Source organism: Apteryx rowi, unplaced genomic scaffold, assembly GCF_003343035.1.
Source record: "Apteryx rowi isolate R43461 unplaced genomic scaffold, aptRow1 scaffold_13, whole genome shotgun sequence".
NCBI classification, from domain to species: Eukaryota; Metazoa; Chordata; class Aves; order Apterygiformes; family Apterygidae; genus Apteryx; species Apteryx rowi.
The window spans coordinates 5,624,844-5,643,436 of NW_020447530.1; the positions used below are offsets into that span (position 1 = coordinate 5,624,844).

Below are 18,593 nucleotides of genomic sequence, written 5' to 3' on the forward strand. Positions count from 1 at the left end.
TGAATCATGAGGCCAGCTCTCAGGGAGGGCTCTCAGCTCCTTCATAGGAAAAGACAGGAAAAATAAGGGATTTGGACTTAGAGCAGGACTGAGATTTCAGCTAGCCTCATTCACATGCCTTGTAAAACATCCGAGAATAATTAAATCTATTCCTTTTCTTTAATTAGCCTTGCGTCTCATTACAGCAGTTCACTGCCACGTCTTTATTTGCTTGATAATATCTCCCCCACACACCTTTGCTTCCCTTGTTCACCTAATCTTAACATCTCTCTTTTCTTTCCCTTAAAGCTCTTTATTTTAATGCTTTGATGTTATATTGGCTTTCCCCCCCTCTCTTTATTTAGAAGAAAAACAAAGAAAGAAAATCTATACACAAAACAGTAGTCAACTACATCTTGACAAATCAAGCTTTTTAAAAGTCAGTAAAAGCAGATTTAAAGATGAAAGCTCATCCTTAACCCAGCTTCCTTCTTCAGAGACCTTAATATGATCCCTTTATGTAACTGTTTGCCAATTAATTCAAAATATAATGCAAGCTGAAATTTCTCATAGACATGCATTCATTAGGTTTGTGGAGAGTGTACAGTTTTCAGACTTTGATTTTTAAATCTTTTTGAGATTTACAGAACAAGACAGCTTTTAAAAACATCAATTATCCAAATAACCACTGTTTAAAACTACAAATTTACAAGAAGCACGTGTTTTTCACATGGGTGGAAAAAATAAAGTTTCCCTAGACAACTGTGAATATTAACATTTAGTCTTTGAGTGGTGACAAGCCCTGTTCAAGTCATGACCTACATACAGAGAAAATAACAGTTCTTAATCATCACAGAGTTCACTTTTCTCAACATATTACCAAGGCTTATACAAGTACCATGTCCCAGGCTAAGAGAGATCAAATTTCTGAATATGTAGGTTTATAATTTGTAGACAGTTGCTCTAGGCATTTCTTGAGGTTAGTTATCATTTTTGTCCCCTTGAAGATGCCCTTGTATTGCACTTCAGGCATAAGGACACTTGGTTTTACAGACAGGCACACGCCAAAAAACAGCCCCAATAAATATGAGAATACGAATATTATTTCTCACAAATTCTGTTTAAGAAATACACAGCTTAAACTGAAGATACAATAATTGCAAGGATGGAGGTCCCATGGGCACCATTTGAAAGGCCTTTCAGATTTCACTCCTAAATAGTGCTGCTATCCCAAAGTTGCTCAGCTGATCTTTCATACCATACCTCACTGGCATACTCTGAAACACAAGGAAAGAGAAATAATAAGCCATAAGCTGTGGAATATGGTATTAAGGTTTACTGGCATGTGTTTGCAGTGCCCAGAGTATTCATTAAAAAGGAAAGGGTTTAATTGAGCTCAACAGATTCAATTTTCAAGGATTCCTGAGTGAAATCAGGAGTCCAAACTCTGTTGCCTTTCAGATCTTTCCACTCCTGCCCCATTTAAGCTCTTCCAAAAGTCCCTGCCCTGCTTTGCCTCCAGCTGCAGCGTTGTTATTAAACAGCGATACTGCAACAATATGCTGCAGATTCAGTCTGTTCAAGATCCCATCCAAAATGGAGGCACTGCCTGAAAAATATGCCAGACATCCAAATCCTGATACAAACCAAATTATTCCCTGCATTTTTCATATGTAAATGGCCTGAAACATCAAACATGGTCCCATAGCGTCATGTTCAGCAGGGCTGGGCAGGTTAATGGGCAGGACCTTTCAGAGATGTATTGCAGTATACATCAATCAGCTTCCAGTGAACTCTCCTCTGCAAGCTTCAAGTTCATCTCCCCATTCTGGTATTTTAAGAATTCCTACCCAGATATGTTTGTTACATCTGTTAAATGTATAAGTGCTAACAGTCATGCAYGTACAGAAGAGTGAAGCCAAAATAAACTGCTAGCTGAGCATTATCACTCATAGGACTTGGTTGAGATCATACCAGCTGTGCAAGCACAGAGACAGCCCTCGTACCCTAGTATGTTCTTCAGTTATGGTGAAAACTCCCTTAACCTTACTGATACTTTGGGATCCGATACTTGCAGGATCACATGTCCAAGATAAGTACCGTTTTCTGTTCCAGCAGATGAGGACAAAGAAATAAATAAAAATAAAAAATAGAAAAAAGCAGGAGCTGATTAACCTTGTGGAGTAAACAAGTTGGAAACACAACATTTAGGTGAACGTAGCATAGGGACTGCACACGTGCCAGGATATGTAATGGCTACATTACACGGTGGCATTTCTAACTAGTGACAGCTTATCGATAGTTTTAGGATAACTGTGCATTATGGCCACACGCTGGTTTTGGAGGGCAGACTCCAGAGGAGAGCAGGAAATGTAGGCATAAGATTAGAAAGGATACAATAATATGTCTGTAAATGGTGAGCAGACAGCTCTTTGACTACAGCAGGATTCAAACTTCATATGCCATTAGTCCTTAGGTGAGACACAAGCCAGGTGGAAAATGAAAAATAAGCTGAGAAACAGCTTATTGACAGTGGTAGAGGGGAGCACAACACAAATAAATAGAAGAAAAATGAAAGCATGTTGCTGTTGAGTGAAATGGTCAACTTGGCCGGACCAGTAGAAGAGACGAGGAGCAGAAGAGAAAGGCTGTTGCTGGAGTCATGGGAGCAAGATGCAAGACAAACACTTGGATTTTGGCCCAAACGTTCTCCCTCTCAAGCCTGGAGGGGGCCAGAGGTACTCACACATCCTGGTTGTTCTACCTTACGYGAGGGGATGGAGCTCTGATAACAAGCATAGTGAAACCGCAGCCGGGTATGCTCTGACCAAGCCCCCTCGCTCCTGCGACCACCACGTTCTTATCCCAGGACCTCGGCGTGGACGGCAAACAGCTATTCCACAGGCACTCACCCCCTGGATTGTATTTCTTAGTAACAGACCTCTCGGGACTTTTCTTCCCAATATGTGACATGCCACAGGCATGATGAAAGCTGAAGCAGGAAGGAGAGAGCAGGACAGGGCTACAGCACTTCACACGTATGAGACACTGGCTTTCAGCTCAGGGGAGTGAGAGCCAACTCTGAGAGCTTCACATTCAAAGCAGGAGACCGGAGCGGTAATAAAAGAGGTGCTTTTTGCAGACTGGAGAGGCAACAASGAGGTGGTTTTTGCAGGGTGACGAACGGAGGCCAGAATACAGCCTTCCACCTGGTTCAGAGAGGGCCCAAGGGTGACCCAAAACCTGATGCAARTAGAGGCTGTGGTAAAAACACCAAAACCTATAGCAAGATCGCGATATAGATGGGTCCCTCGAGGCTCCCTGGTAATCAGGATCCTGGCCCTGTACTCTTTGCTCAGAGAAAACTACGGAGGAGAGGAATTTCCTCTGCGAGAGTGCGTGCTGGAAGAATGCCCAGGCCCACCACGGCTCCATCCCAGTAGTTCAGCATGGAGCCCCCGGTACTATTCACCGTAAAGAGACTGAATTCTATAGCCCCCTGCTTTCCCCTGCCCCGCTGGCAGCCAAATTCCAACACCGGCCTTATGCAAACGAAACCCAGCCTCCCTCCCCCCCACTCCTTAGCTCTATGCAATATTTTATTGAATTATTGTTTCTCTGGAACAGTACCACAAACATCACGTATTGTCCTCTACCGACAGTCTCGAGCCACAAAGGAAAATACGCCTTCCCTCAACGGATGGGTTCTGCAAGCACAAAACACGTGCTTACGCCCCATTTGCGGCAGCACGCTCTTACGACGTACGGGACGCCAGAGGAACCGAGTGCAGCGTACATCCCCGGCGGCGGTTACCCGAGGCACCGTCCCGTCAGCGGGTGCCCCCCGCCAAGCCAGYTGACAATCAGCTTGTGCAGCATCCAAGGCGCAAAACTATGCACCCAACGTCATCCGCTAATTGGCCCACCGCAGCCTACGCGCAGCTGTGTTCCTCCYGGACAGGGTTACGTAACCGGGGTTTGCAAACGGGTATCCTACGGCGTCTGGCTCTGCTGGGATCCTCTGCTGACTTGAGGAACCGGTGCGTGCATCCAAAGCAATTACGGAAGCATGCCTCGCCCAGGCGGTTCACTGGYGTCGCAACATTTTATTTCTCCCACCTGACAAAATAAAAAGCAGGAGAGAATTATTTGTCAGCTCAGTCCCTGTGTTAATCTAGTTGCAAGCATAATGTGATTTCCCTCCTGCCCCACTAGTAGGTATTGCAACACCTTACATATGGATCATTTTAATCTAATATAATCTGGCTGTCTGGAAAGAAGGTTTCCCTCCACTGCAGCTGCTTGTGATTAATGCTAAATATACACGCCAAGCTTCAATCAGCAAGAGTGTGCATCTTAGCCAGCCTGTGTTTGGTAATTCAACAGTAAAACCTATAAAATGCAGAAGATATTGCAAAGTTTTGCATGTATAAGTCATACCAGCTTTTCTCAAATGCTTGCTCTATTTGCCATTTCCAGTGTATCATGATCTATTACTTTTTTTCTTTAAGGAAAATTGATTTAAAGGCTGCTGATCACAGAAGATAAGAAGTGTCACCTCACCTTTACAAATAACAAATGTCGGCAAATACTTATTAACTGTTTTGTCCTTTCACTTTACATCCATTCACTGCAAACTTAAGCAAGAAGAAAGAGAAGCATTTCTGTGAAAACTAAGATCAAGCACATATGTTATAATAATAAAAAACCCCAAAGCCAATAAATGATAGCTTTTTAATCATTATTAAATGCAAAGATGTATTCTTATTTTACTATAATTATCAAACTAGGATTAATATAATCTTGTATATTGCTTCCCTTCATGGTGATTTAAATCATGTAAGAAGTCTCCTACTAGTATTCTTACCCAGCAAGAAACATTTTAATTGTAAATTTGCCTTTTAGAGTCTTTAAATTACTYGCACATGCACATTAAAAAAGGCAAGTACTATGGATACCGTGTATCCACTAATCTGTAAATAGACTCCCAGTGCAGGACTCATCTCTGAAATGTGGCATCAATTGCACAGGCTCCTATTTAGTTTTAGTTGAATAAAGCCATACTAGATACGCAAATAACATCAAACTTGCCGGATTAGAACGGGGCACCTCGTACTCTAAATCACGATTGTCAATCATCACCCAGGATTAAGGGATATAGTTTAAAAACCTAAAAGCAAGCACTTCCTTTTAACTTCTGCCTACTGTGCATTTTGGATTATCGCCCAGAAATACTATTACTTGAAACAAGACTGCCTCCCTTCTACCATCTAAGGGAAGTGCATCGCTACCATCTGCTAACCTCTGTTTGGAAAAAGCCTCAGCAAAGCATACAATTTAGATTTGAGATCTACTGCTGACTGTGATTATATTTATAACTTGCTTTTCACAGAAAAATGGGGGGTTATTTTTGGCTTAATAAGTGCTTTCTGAACACAGTCACCATTCTGATCACAAAGATGTAAGGCAGTTAAAAACCAAAGCAGCTACCCTATTCTTACACAAAACTGGCAACCTTCCTGAACCACTGCATTTCACAAGAAGGGTTTTGAGAGAATTGCTTGGAATGTATTTCATTGTACTCCTCAAAACCGAGCAGCATCCCCCGGATAGCTCCACCTKTTCTGCTGCGCACACGACACAAAGCACACAGCTATTCTGCGCCCTCCCYGCTACACGCCGACTTTTCTTGCATTCCCCTGGTTGAGCTACCAGACACTTTTGCAAAGCTAGAGTTGCCACTGGTATCAAAGTCTCTTCTTCACTATCCAAAATGCCACAGGAGAGGGAAGTTGGTCAACAAATGTTCATGTTGAATGTGTACAACAGTCCAGTGAGCTTGGATCAGGACTGGGTCATAAACTGGGAACAGTGGCTGGCTACTCTGGCTTTTGACTCATCACTTAGTACCTGATTTTCCAGGCAAACATATGTATGGTTAACCGTATTTAGTGTGAAAATTTAGATCATTCTTGGACATTCACTCAACAGCTGTCACGCTAATTGATGTACCTGCACATGCAAATTATATGGCAAGTTGGACACAGCTGAACAGACATGGGACCCAGTAGCATGGCTGAATCCACGTGGAAGGGAAGGTGCAGGAGGAATCGGGCAGAGCAGGTAGGTGCCTGCACAGACGATGACCTGTCTGCTCTGTTTGAAAGCGTTTCCTTCTGTGGCTGTGCGTCCCCTGTAGCAGCTAGAGAAATGGAAGCAACAATATGCATCCCATCCTCAGCAGCCTTTCTTGAGGACCTAGCTAGTGCTTGCACAGCTCTAAGATGTGCCACACTAGGGCCGGGAACCACTAAGTTATTCAAGCATGTAAACCCTCTTCTACTATGGGCTTTCGACACTTAAACAGGGAATCGACACCCATATACTTTTGCGGATCTGATTTTCTAAGCTGGATGCAGCTGTGTTGAGTCTACTCAGCTTTCCATTGCAGGTACTCAGGTCTCCTAGGCCATGATCCTCCATAAGTAAAGCTATGCTTGTGCACCTGTGTATGTGTGTGCCTATATCTATATATGTGTATATGTATCTATGTATGTGTATATACACACATACATTTATGACCTTTTTAAACACATGGGGTGTAATACAATCGGATTAAAGGAAGAAAAGACAAGCTAAAAGAGACTAAAATATCATTGCTGCAAACCTATTCTACAAAAATAGGATTAAGTCAATTTCTATAGCTAATCAAAAAATTGCATTTTTGGAGTATCTTTATAATTAAGATCTTCACCAGAAACTGGGGACAAGAGTCATATCCTCAGCTGGTGTAAACTGTCACAGCTCCACTGACTTCATCTGCACTTCCACAATCTAAATGGGTCAGTGATCTTGCCCCTAAGGTACAGTTTATGACTGCATACGGATTATAGGAAATATACACTGGTTCTTTAAGCAAGAAGGGGAAAAACTCAGTTAAGGCTAATCTTATCAACATATAACCTTTTAATCAGATTATTGAAACAACATGCTAATTTATGAAAAGTTCAGCATTCTATTAAATTGCGAACTACGTACTGAATTGCAACCCAACAGGCTGCTTCATTGAATTCATGTAGCCACTCCTGGCAAAGGCATTCCAAATTTGAACTTAATTAATATTCCTACTCCTGGTTTCCATAGTTTCTTTTTAAACATGAGTACCAGCAGAAACTGGCAGTAACTTTACCCATATTCTCAATAATAACCCCCCTCTGGCTGTCAATATGTATGAAAGGGAAAATTTTTTGCATACCCCAAACAGCCTGTCATTTTCCTGTCTTTTGTCAAAAATACGTTGGCAACTTTTTTTTTTTTTTTTTTGCTTTTTTTGCTTACACAGCTTAAGATGCTTAACTGTTTCTCTGCTTGGGTTACAAGCGAGGTACCATCCCCACTTTGYGCATTAGAAAGGGAGATCGCTAGCCATGCTCCTCCAGCTTCAGATGACAGCCACATTGCATTAATTTGATCCTGTAGCAAATTTCATACAGGTAAAAAATAATACTAATAAAAATAATTTAAAAAAGCTCTCTCCGGAAAATCAGGAAGTGGCTAAAATGCTGGGGAGGTGTTTCATATTTTCCTCCTTTGCTTAAAAACTTCAAAAATGGCTGGCCTCCATCTTGTACCAAGGGAATGCTTACTCCAAACATGCTTTAAAGCTATCTTTCTATTATTACAGAAAACGAGATTGCCCTTCATCCAAGCAATCCCTGAGCTAGCCTGAACATCTGTAATACAGACCAATCGAGTCTCACTCATGTAGCATCTGGATGCAAAGCAAGAGAGAAGCACGGGGAAGGAGACAAGGAGAGGAGACATTCCTTTCAGGGTCTCAATCTCATAGTAATCTTGCTAGAGGGCACGACACCTTCAGCTTAATACCATTTCCCTTTCTGCATGACGGGGCCCCAGAACACATCCTTCACTGTCATAAGAGCCAGTGCACCAAAAAACCTCTTCATCACAGTATCCAAAGAAGTATCCTGTCTTTTGGAGAGTATCCTCTGTCTTCCGTGCTGGGAAAAGAGAAACATGAAAGGTCATTCAGGAGGGTACCCAGACAGCAGCGGGCTCCATGAAGAATCTCATGTAAATGTCTGCATTACAAATCCACTCAGCTCTGCGCTGCTGCAGGAAACCATTAAGATTGAACCCTCAGGAGCGGGAACCAGTTAGTTCGGACATATCTTATGTCTTTGGACTGCATGCAGGAATAACTCTACATCACTTTCCACTGGGAGTTTTGTGTCTCTGTTTCATCTAGTCCAGTAAAAAACAACTATTTCAGGCTGTGACTGACTGAATGCAGCTTACAAGCGTAGCTGGTGGACTAAGCTTTAAACCAGGTGATACTGAGGCGATGCTGGTTGGCAGCTGGAGAACCTAGTGAGAATTGGAGCTGGGTTCTTACCTGAGGATTTGTGGTTTGTTCCAGTTCACAGTTCTATAGCCCTATAGACCATGCTTCTTCTACGAGACCCGGAGGCTGCAACAGTCAAGTCACTTTTCAGCAGTTATCCCATAAGGGCCTAGCTGTTACTTAAACATACAAATCTTGTGATGCCTTGTGTGTCACTTCCATTACAGACTCTGCAACTTCTTCTCTCTGGGACTATACCTAAAACTCTTCCCAAAACTGTAACCAGCACATAAGCTCAGGGTCTCTCCATGGATATATCCAAACTGATTCTTGTCTCTGAGTTTCTAATTATTTTTTAACTCATTAGTTCACCTTAAACAAACAAGGCAAAGGGACAGAAGCCAACAATATTTTATGCCCCCATAAATTTTGTACAAAACTTCCAACACAGACCAGAGATACACATTAGCGCCTCACTGAAGCAAATGCTGCAGGGTGAGCTCAGCAGTAGCTTGTTGTTAGCCTGTCTGCTGACTGCTCAGCACAAATGAACTGGTGGTGAGTTAGCATGTAGACATCTCACAAGCAGCCACAACACTGATTGCCATTCATCCAGCCAGAAGCTGGGAGGACAGAGCATAGCACAGAGGGTACAGAGTGAAGTGACTTAAGGAACACGGAAAGTAATTTGGGTGCATTGCAACACAAAGATTCTAGGAGTCATCAGGGGAAGGAAACTGTTGGACATGATTCCCCAGGAAACCAGACTTCAGTGCCTCCACTGTTCAAAGAGCAACTTTTCACAAGACAACCAAAAAAAACCTGAAAACAGGACTTTGTTACACATTCAGCAAAACAGCCTTCTGCACCTTCTTGCCAGGGCTGTTGGACTCATTTGCTCTCGATGGTCTGAACTCAATGTTGACCCTGCTACAAAAGCAGAAGGTTGGACCAGATGAATTTCTGAGGTCCCTGAATTATCCTGACTCTATGATGTAACTAGAAATACAAGCCATAAGATCTACACCTGCCATGCAGCTGAGTACAGACACAGTTGAACTGGCCAATTACAGAGGTTAGACTACAGAAAATTCCAAGCTGATAAAGATTAAGCTCACCTATGAAAAATGAGCACAGCAAGCCTCTGGCATACTCTCAGCAAGCACAGGAAACAGACAGTGATCCCATGAACCAATTATCAAATATTAAACACAACAAGGCAACCTTGGGCTGGATGGGAGCCCTATTTCATTCCATCAAGGCTGATATCAACCACAGTTTCCAAGATTTTGCAGAATAAGAAGCCTGCCTTCAGGGTACTACAGTGTAAAAAGGTGGTCTTTCACCCTGTCACTCCAAATCCTTCTATTTTATTGAGCAGAATCAACTAGGCTCTGTTAGCAGTTGCCTCTTGCACTGCCAGACGGGAAAAGCTCAAAGCCACCTGTGAATCAGGAGGGGACAAGATGACAAGCAACTGTTTGAATTATGAAGATCCTATTCTTGGAATAGTTCCTGTCTACCCTGCCAAGTATGCCTTGGCTGAAGCGTGTGTGGTGTCTTGGGAGGAGGGTAAAGGGAGTGCTCAGGATCAAAACTGTCTCCAGGTAAGGTAGGTCCAAGGCAGAGTCAAAAGAGGATAGTCAGATGGAAGCACCCTAGGAGAGACTATGCTATGAACCATGAAAGTCTGGGCATCGGACAGGATGTCCGACCAAACCCACAGTTTTCTTGAGGGAAATTGGTAATTTCTCCTTGATGTGGGTGGTATCCTTCAGCTTTCGGGACTCTCAGAGTCACCAAGTCTTAACCTGAGGGCAACTGGAGGGGGGAGGAGGGGAGGCGAAAATCAGCTCAACTAGCTAGGTCATCTGATGGGGCAAAGAGGTGTTTCATGGTTGGCCACTCACAAAACGGACAGAGAGGAGCAAATATGATGGCTAAAAATCACATTCCTTATTGCACAGGAAAAGATTTCTCTAATTCCTCAGATGCCTTGGGAAGCACAGCAGACATTATAACTATTATGACCTGATGAGCATTAGCTAGAAGATTAATCCAGGAAAACAAGATGGTAAAAGCAGCAAAAACATATGAGGGCAGCTCATAGCCAGAGCCCTGTAGAAAGCGGACAGACAAGAGGTGCACCCCATGAGACTGCCAGAATAACTCTCAAAGATCAAAAAGTCTGAGAAGTCACTCAGGCTGGGAMCGGCACTGCAGAGCTCTGCCTATGAAGAGTTCACTGTCCTCAGTGTAGAAGAACAGATCCAGAAAAGAAACTTTCAAGGGCAATGGAGGGAAGTCATTTTCTGAGAGAAGCCAGTGATGGAATAGATTGATGGCATCTGTAGATTGTCTAACTTGTACAGTACCTCATTGTGCAATGTTAGAGAAATGCTCAATCATCAGTCAACCAAATGGTCAGACAGCAGCTGTCACTCATGCAGGCAGAGCTGGAATCCAAGAGGGAGCAAAACGAGAGGGCCTGTTCTTCTGTGCCAAGGACCAGCAGGGGTGGGAGCAGAGAGATGCCAAGCAGAAGGCTACCAAGCTAGAAGAAAACTCATTTTGTTTGAAATTAGCCAGTGTCAGATTATACAAATCAAAGACTTGTTTAGAGTAAAGCAAAGCCAAATAAAGGAAACGTTTCTCAGATTTCAGTCCAAGCCTTTTGTCCAGTTTTACCCTCTTTTCTCTTGTTCCTACGTTTGCTTGTTTTCTTCATCAGTCACAACAGAATGACCACTCCAGAAAAGTCTCATCCCTTGGCCTTCGAACCACTACAGAGACTAAGACCAGAGCAACCTGGAAAAGGGTTTCAATGCCTGCATCACTACGTACACTAACACGCCTCTTCTCACAACAGTGGCACTGGAAATAAGGCCATAAGTAGTGTCATGCCATAGCATCCAGAGCTACTGTGCAGCCTTCATAAAGACAACTACCGAACGCTAAAAGGCAGCTTTCGCCTCTGATCAAATTCTCTCTTATCTCACTGACTTCCAAGTGACACAAAATCATCTCTAAAGTCTTCCACTTGCAGGGGAAGACTGACTTCCAGTGGGCCAAGCAGGCCAACTGAAAGGGCTGAATCCATTAGAGAGCGCCTTCAGGAGTCAAAATAACAAGTATCAGTAGGCTTTCTTGGCCTCTGCAGGTAGGTGAAACAACCCTCCCTTCAGGCATTGCATTTTTATACAGCTGATCTAAACAAGTTGCTTGCATCTCCATGTATCTGACGAAACAGCAAAGACTCTTCTGGAAGACAAACCATCTGCCCTGGTTTTTTTGTTGTTTTGTTGGTTTGGGGTTTTTTTGTTTTGTTTTTAAAGCCAGGATGAATCAGACTGGAATTGCTTCCTCTCTCTTTGTCCATGATATAGGGAGCCTGTGTAATTAGCATGCTGTACATCTAACCTCACAGAGTGGGAATTCGGTGGTATCAATCCCCCTCGATGCTACCATGCTCTGAGAACTGTTCTACCTTTGCCTCTTTCAGGAGTTCCAGTCCTGTCACACATTGCAGTGACCACGCTGTCTTCTACACTCGTTTCACCGCAGAATTGGCTCCATTCCATTTTCCCCTTGGAATCCACATAGCTCTATGTCCAAAAATAACATTCCACTGAAGTAAAAAAGAAAAAAAAAGATGCTGTTATGTCACTCTCTCCTCTGGTTTCCTCAGCACATCCAGTTCTCTATGTCTATTTTATAAAGAGCAAGTTTTGTGCAAGAATGAGAGCCATTTCTTGTCTTTTATGGCATGAAGCAGTTTGTTGGCACTTAAAATTAAAAAAAAAGAAAAAAAAATACACTTTCAATTCAAAGGTCGCCACAAGCATAAGACTGAATCTGACACCACACTGCACAGCTAACAATTTTTTAAGCCAAGCTGACACTCTTACAAATACCTAAGAGTGAAGGACAGACACTTCCCAAGCCTGATTAGGACCTCATTCAGAGCTGGAAATAAGGAATCAAGATGAACTCTCTCCCTTAGCTAATACTGCTCTTGATTTCTGCCTTCACAACATGACTTAACAGTTGAGTAGTAAGCACTCATGGTGAATTATTTTTTGCTTTCTCTTTTTAAGCTAGGCCCCTAACATTTCTAAATGTACTTTTATATATATAATATATATATATATGTACACATATATATACACACACACACACACACAACACGGAACTGCCCACCTTCCTGTTCTTTACCTCACATGGTGGGTCTGAATTGAAAACACCAACATGGATTGAATTATGAGCTGCACAAAGAATAGCTTGGGTTTTCTCAACATGTGCAGCATCTTAAATGGGAAACAAACTACATTTTGGATCATATCACCACTGTAAAAGGCATTCTCCCCCTGGCGGTCTGATCTGAGGGTACATTTTGAAATAATTTCCTAGAGAGGAACTGACAGTTCTTTCACACCCTTCTCCATGCACACACACACTGCAACGTTACACTTACAGGACTGTTATTTAATTTATCAAGACCAAAGTAATTTCTTTTAAAGCAAAGTGTCTTCACAGTGTAAAGACTTCAAAGGGATCTTTGCCCATCTTGGTGGGGACCACCATGGACTGCACCTGAGGTTTATTCCTCTCTATCCCCCAAAAGCCACTTTAACCTACTTTTCAATTTGCAGAAAAGGGACATCTGTTAACAAAAACACCGTGGCACCTAACTCACCAACAAATTAAGGACTACCAGCTAAATGTGCTCCGCTGTTTGCACTGAGTTATACCTTATTCATGGTAGGTTTTAATTTGATTAGTGATTGGACTAAAAGCAGCTAAATAAAAATTGTAATGCCCAAGAGCCACTTAGGCTTCTTCAGACGCCTTAAATAGCAAATCCCTTCGGCAATAAAACATCACCTTTATAGACAAAACTGAGTTTAGAAGTAGCAATCTAATTGATTGAAAGCTCATTGGAAGCGCTATGTTTAGGCACTGGATTGTGTACTACAGAAAGCCTCATGCTATGCAAGCAACAAAACTAATTGTAAAGAGACAGAGGTATATGTCTAACATGCTTATGGATTTTTAAAAATTTATACTTTCATTGAAGCTGGCAAAGTTATAGCTGCTCACACCGGCTTTGAATTTGGCACAGTTCTTTATACTCTGAGCGAACACAAGCCAGTCATTTCTGGTCTCTTTGAGAAGATCCGGACTTCAAGTCCTGCCTCAAAATTGCTATTTAAGGCTCACTGCTGCAAATAAAAAGTTAGAAAAAAAATTAGGAAGAGCAAGTTGACTCTCAACAGCTAAGCAAAACTTTCTTTTCTTTAGTCTTAACTGGGTGCTCAGTTTGTGCAGACAATTATAGCAGGTGCTCAAACACTTCATAACAATCCCATTACACTTTTAAAGGGGTTTTTCAAGTGTGACACTATTTCAGAATAAACAAGTTACTTAGACAAAAGGAAGAAGTGAACCACGCCTCCAGCCAAATCAGAGATGAACACATATATCAGCACATACTAAAATAAAGACACGAAGAGGGAGAGATTCACTAGTCCAGTTGAACATCAACTTGTGTCCGACTCCACAGCGAAGTCATTTTAAAAGTCTTTGGGCAGATACATGGATTCTGGTTGCTTTGAACTCCTCTGTCCCTGAGAGGGAGGAGTAACAAGCCCATTTCGTCCTGAAGACGAGCCCTGCCCCAGGCCTACATGCCACGAGAATGTGTTTCAGAACAAAGCAAATGTCAAAAACCACTCACAAATGTCATGATACAAGATATCCCTGCAAAACTTAGTGGCTCATCCCATGTTACGCTTTCTGCTTAACATGAAATTTTCCAGTGACAAGAAGGACCAGAGAGCAGTTTCTCCTTATGCTTCTCCATTATAAGAGGAGAGACATTCATGGGCTAACAGGCTACCTTTACCCTCCGAGGCTTCTGGAAAAATGCATTAAGAGGGAAAAACTACAGTCAACAAAGCACAAGACAGAATAACACTTATAACAGTGATCTTCAAACAGTTAATTCAGAAAAATGCCTGTCAGAGGAAATCCATCCATTAAGAACTAAAAGAAGGTGTATCTCAGTATTTATAAAAGGGACTGGATTTTGGAGGTCTCATTTTAAGATGGTACCTACCAGGCTGGAGAGAGCAGAAGAGAAAGTGGTTTGGAGCAGAAATTCCACACAGGAGCTAAACAATCTTTCTAGACTGAAGTTTCATCAAAATATTTTTTCAGAACTTTTTTTTTTTCCTCCACTCATCCCCATTTTCCAGGTGGAAAAAAACATGTGAAAGGAATCAGGTGACATTCACAGCATCCAACCTTTATTTCAGCGCATTCGGTGTGCGAGTGTCTGGCATCTCCATATGTAGATGAGGAGAAAGGCTCCTTCATGGAAGCAGTTAAAAACAAGAGATTAACTTGGAACATTGAGTTACCTTCTGGAGATGCCTAACTCTTTTCAGTGACTGCAGAAGAAGCCTTGGGGATTAGCCTCCTGCATCAATTATTTGCGTTAGGTGCTTAGAGAAGACTGACGTGAATACTCTCCTCTTTACTACATAGACATCAAGCACTCCTTTTTTTTAATTGCCATTTAATTAGAAAATAGTATTGAGAGAGAGAGACAGAGAAGTTAGGGCGTTCTTTTTAATGAGAATTAAAAAAAACAAAAACAAGAAAACACACATTCACACAGAGAAACAAAGTTAAATCTAGCCCAGGTTTGCACATTTTAACAATTCTCTCTCCTCTCCGTAGAGCACAGCAATATAAATATTACCATCTCTGTTAAAACGAATTATTGACGATTTTAATACATGTTGCACAGTACATATTAATATAGAAAAATACATGTTATCAGCAGTGTAATGTTGACCATGTACTAATCCATTCCACCTGCTCAAATATTAGTGCAAATAATTATATATTTGTAATGCATCATTGCTGTCTAGTTTGAATTTATGCCTCCAGAATAAATGTCTCTTCTCTGAAGTTGTTTGCTATTATGAGTAAAATGTTATATATTCATACTCAAATTGACTTTGGGTGGATAAGTAGAATGAGCAACCTTCAAAAATCCACTTGTCTAAGACTTAGCAAGTTATTTTAATGAATTGTTTACAGTAAAATGAATGTTATAAAAATGTTTCAAACAAAAGCTCATGTTAGCTGGCTTCTCTACAGCAGCCAAATACCACATGTCAATACAGTGCAGAGTTCAAAATGACTGACTTCAAACTGGCAGCATCAGTTGAGGTGAACTGCAAACTTCTCTCCAACGGGAGTTACTTACCTTGATTTGGTTCTGATATTGTGCAGTTTGCCTGCTTGTGAGCTGGTTCCGGGGACACCTTCTCTCCATAGTCTGGCCTCACTTTTCAGGTGTTGCTCACCTTCTCCAGAAGCTGACTTAAACAACTCACACCAAAGGACTGTTTTTTCCAGACCACAGGAAAAACACCATGATGTTTGACAATACAAGCTCCTTTCTCAACTGCAGAACTGGGCAGGGAGATGACTGGGAACACATGTGAAATTGCAGAGATAAGGAAATGCTTCCTAAGAAGAATATAGGGATCATGAGCTCACTGTAAGATGGCCAAAGATGTGGCCTTGATGAGGCTGGACATTTGGAAGAACAATAGCTTCTGTCCCCAAAGGACTGATGGTCAAAATGGGCAGAGCAGACATGCAACCAAGACAGGACGGAAAAGACTTCAAGCACTTGTTAATGCCCTGATTATCCTTGGCTAGAAATGAAGTTGGGATAGGGCTGAGAAGAACAAGGACAGCCCTGTGACTCAGCCAGTTTTGTAGCATCTGTTCCAAGGTCTCCTCCCTTCACAGAAGGGAAATAACAGTAAAGATGAGCAGGATTTGGGACAGCTATCAGGAAGTCTACAATTTTCATCCCAAATCAGGATGAACAGCTAAAATTCCATCAGAAAATTCAAAAACATTTTGACCCTCAGTTATCGAAAACATTTCATTTTTGTTCATCAAGCTGTGCTCAAAGATACCAACTTTACTAACTCAACTTTAAACCTCATGTTACATTACTAGCACATTACCTAATGGGCACTGCAGTTGAAATACCTGACACTCTTCCTCTCCCCATTTTTCTTAAGGTTGGTTCCTTACATGAAACATCGTGTATAATGTGCTATACAGCCAGGTCACAGGGAGAGCATGTGGACACAGAGACCTGCAGGGATGAAGGAGAATGGGGACACTAGAGGGATAAAGGGGAAGGGAGCCAAACTCCTCCTTTCATTAGGCTACACGTGGCTAAAGGACCACTAGATGTGGAGGTTTCCTAAAATCCTGCTGCAAAGTTAAAGGGCTCCCTCTCTGGTAGTGTGGTAACAGAGGGGAAGAGATGCAATCCTGAGGGATACTGGAAAGGAAATGTAGCACAGGGAAGAAAAGCTCACAGAATAAAGGTAGAAATCAAGGCTTCCACACCCAGTGAGGACTGTACTGATACAGAATAAGAGATCACCAGTAGTACCCCACACAACTGAAAAAGAGAAAAGACAAGAAATCACAGCTCTTCCTCCACTCTAAGATAAGCAGAAGACATGGTATTAAAAATGCTCCTTTTCCTTCCTACTACAAAAAAAAAAAAAATTAAAATGCAGGAAAAGATAAGCAAAACAGTGAAAAAAACAAGGGAGGAGATCTAGCTCCCTCCCATTCTTAAAATAGATGTAGAAACAACCAAGAAAAAAAAACAAACAGAATATGTCAACCTGCCCACTTCCCTCCTGTGATGTCTAGAGGAAATACAACAACGTTGATAGCAAAGCACAAGTCTGTCTCTACTTACAGAGAGCTGAGGCTGAGTATCAGAGGTTGAGGTGGGGGGGGAATAGCCTTGAAGCCAACATCCATCAGGAAAAGAGGACAGCAAGGAAACCTCTACCTTCAAGTTGTCCGCGCAGATCCTACTCTTCTAGAGGAAGACTAGCTTATCCTCCCTACTGCTCCTGAGACAGGTAGTACAAGGAAGAAGAGCTGCCACCTGCATCTACAATTAGACCAGGGATTATTAGATATCAGCATCCTTCCTATAGGAAGACTATCACCTCAGCCTGGAGTGTTTTCCCTGTTTATGACTGGTTCAACTTAAATCCTGATCCAAGTAAGATAGTTACTGCCATGAAAAACCCAGAGAACACCTCTCTTTTTCAAAACCTTCATAACACCTAAAACAGTGTACCTTAAATTTACTATCATGCATATACTGACTTGAGAAATCTGGAACTAGACTTCTAAAGAACAGGCCAGTGGTTACTGTGCAGGGCTCTAAATGAACTGAACAGCCTCTCCAACCTCAGGGCACTTTGAGATGCATCTATTTGCCACATTTCCTACGGAAATGGAGGGATCAATCCACACAAAACTCACACAGCACCCCAGCACCAACTAGATGGTAGAGGATTGCTCCTTAGGCAACTGAAATTTTATGCTATCAGTTAAGCACTGAAGCAACCAGTGATTTAAAGCAGCTTAGTGGAAGCTGAGAGAAAGGGAATGGAAGACAACCCAATTTCTCTTATTGATCACAAGATAAACTGACTTGCTCAGTACTGTGCAATTCTCAAGTTAAACAGTCACTTACCATTATCCAGATCACTGTAGTCTTGAAAAAAAAATAAGCTCAGCTCTAGCAAATTCCTTTTCCCTCCAATTAGACTACATATTGCTGATGCATTTTTACTCACAGTAGAAATAAGCAGAGCTCACATTCACAGCATGGCTATGTATCCTTCAGAGCAGATACGCACTTAAGTATGGAAAGCCTTTTCCTGTTGAATCCAGAGGTTTCAAGATGAATGAACAGCTCCAAGGCAAGGTATTTAAGCCAGTCTCCCTCCTCCAGAAGCTCACTTCATTTAAGGATGGGAATGCAGCTGTAAAGAGATTTTAATTCCAATCTTGCTTATTTGCCTGTGTCATGTGCTTGCCAGGTTTCCATTAATCACATTTTAAACTTCTCCTACAGTGTGCTAAGCTACTTCATTTAAAACCACTTGTTCTCCAGATCCAAATATCTACATCTTCTCTTTTTCCAAGCACTTCCATTTCCCAAATTTTATATTTTATTTGTGCTGAGAAGTAATCTTACAGAACACCAGCTCCTTCTTGCCCTCTGTGCATATGCAAACAGAATACAATATAAAGCCATGTAAATAAATTATAAGACTTGTAAAAACATAGCTTATTTTCCAGCCTGCAACAGTTTACCGCAAAGCCATTT

At 41.9% G+C, this 18,593-nt stretch overlaps 1 long non-coding RNA gene across 3 annotated transcripts; it reads right to left on the bottom strand.

Moving 5' to 3' along the window:
• Positions 1 to 391: 391 nt before the first annotated feature.
• On the bottom strand, positions 392 to 18,227 carry LOC112961265. Of its 3 annotated transcripts, none has more exons than XR_003251977.1 (7): positions 15,624 to 16,986; positions 14,463 to 14,716; positions 13,411 to 13,566; positions 11,832 to 11,972; positions 7,867 to 8,000; positions 3,746 to 4,098; positions 392 to 1,256 (listed from the first exon to the last, which is right to left on the bottom strand). It is a non-coding gene; the product is annotated as an uncharacterized LOC112961265 (long non-coding RNA). The 3 variants fall into 3 exon arrangements; XR_003251976.1 differs by lacking the exon at positions 392 to 1,256 and adding an exon at positions 18,058 to 18,227 and having other exon boundaries at positions 3,598 to 4,098; positions 15,624 to 15,848; XR_003251975.1 differs by lacking the exon at positions 392 to 1,256 and having other exon boundaries at positions 3,598 to 4,098.
• Positions 18,228 to 18,593: the final 366 nt, after the last annotated feature.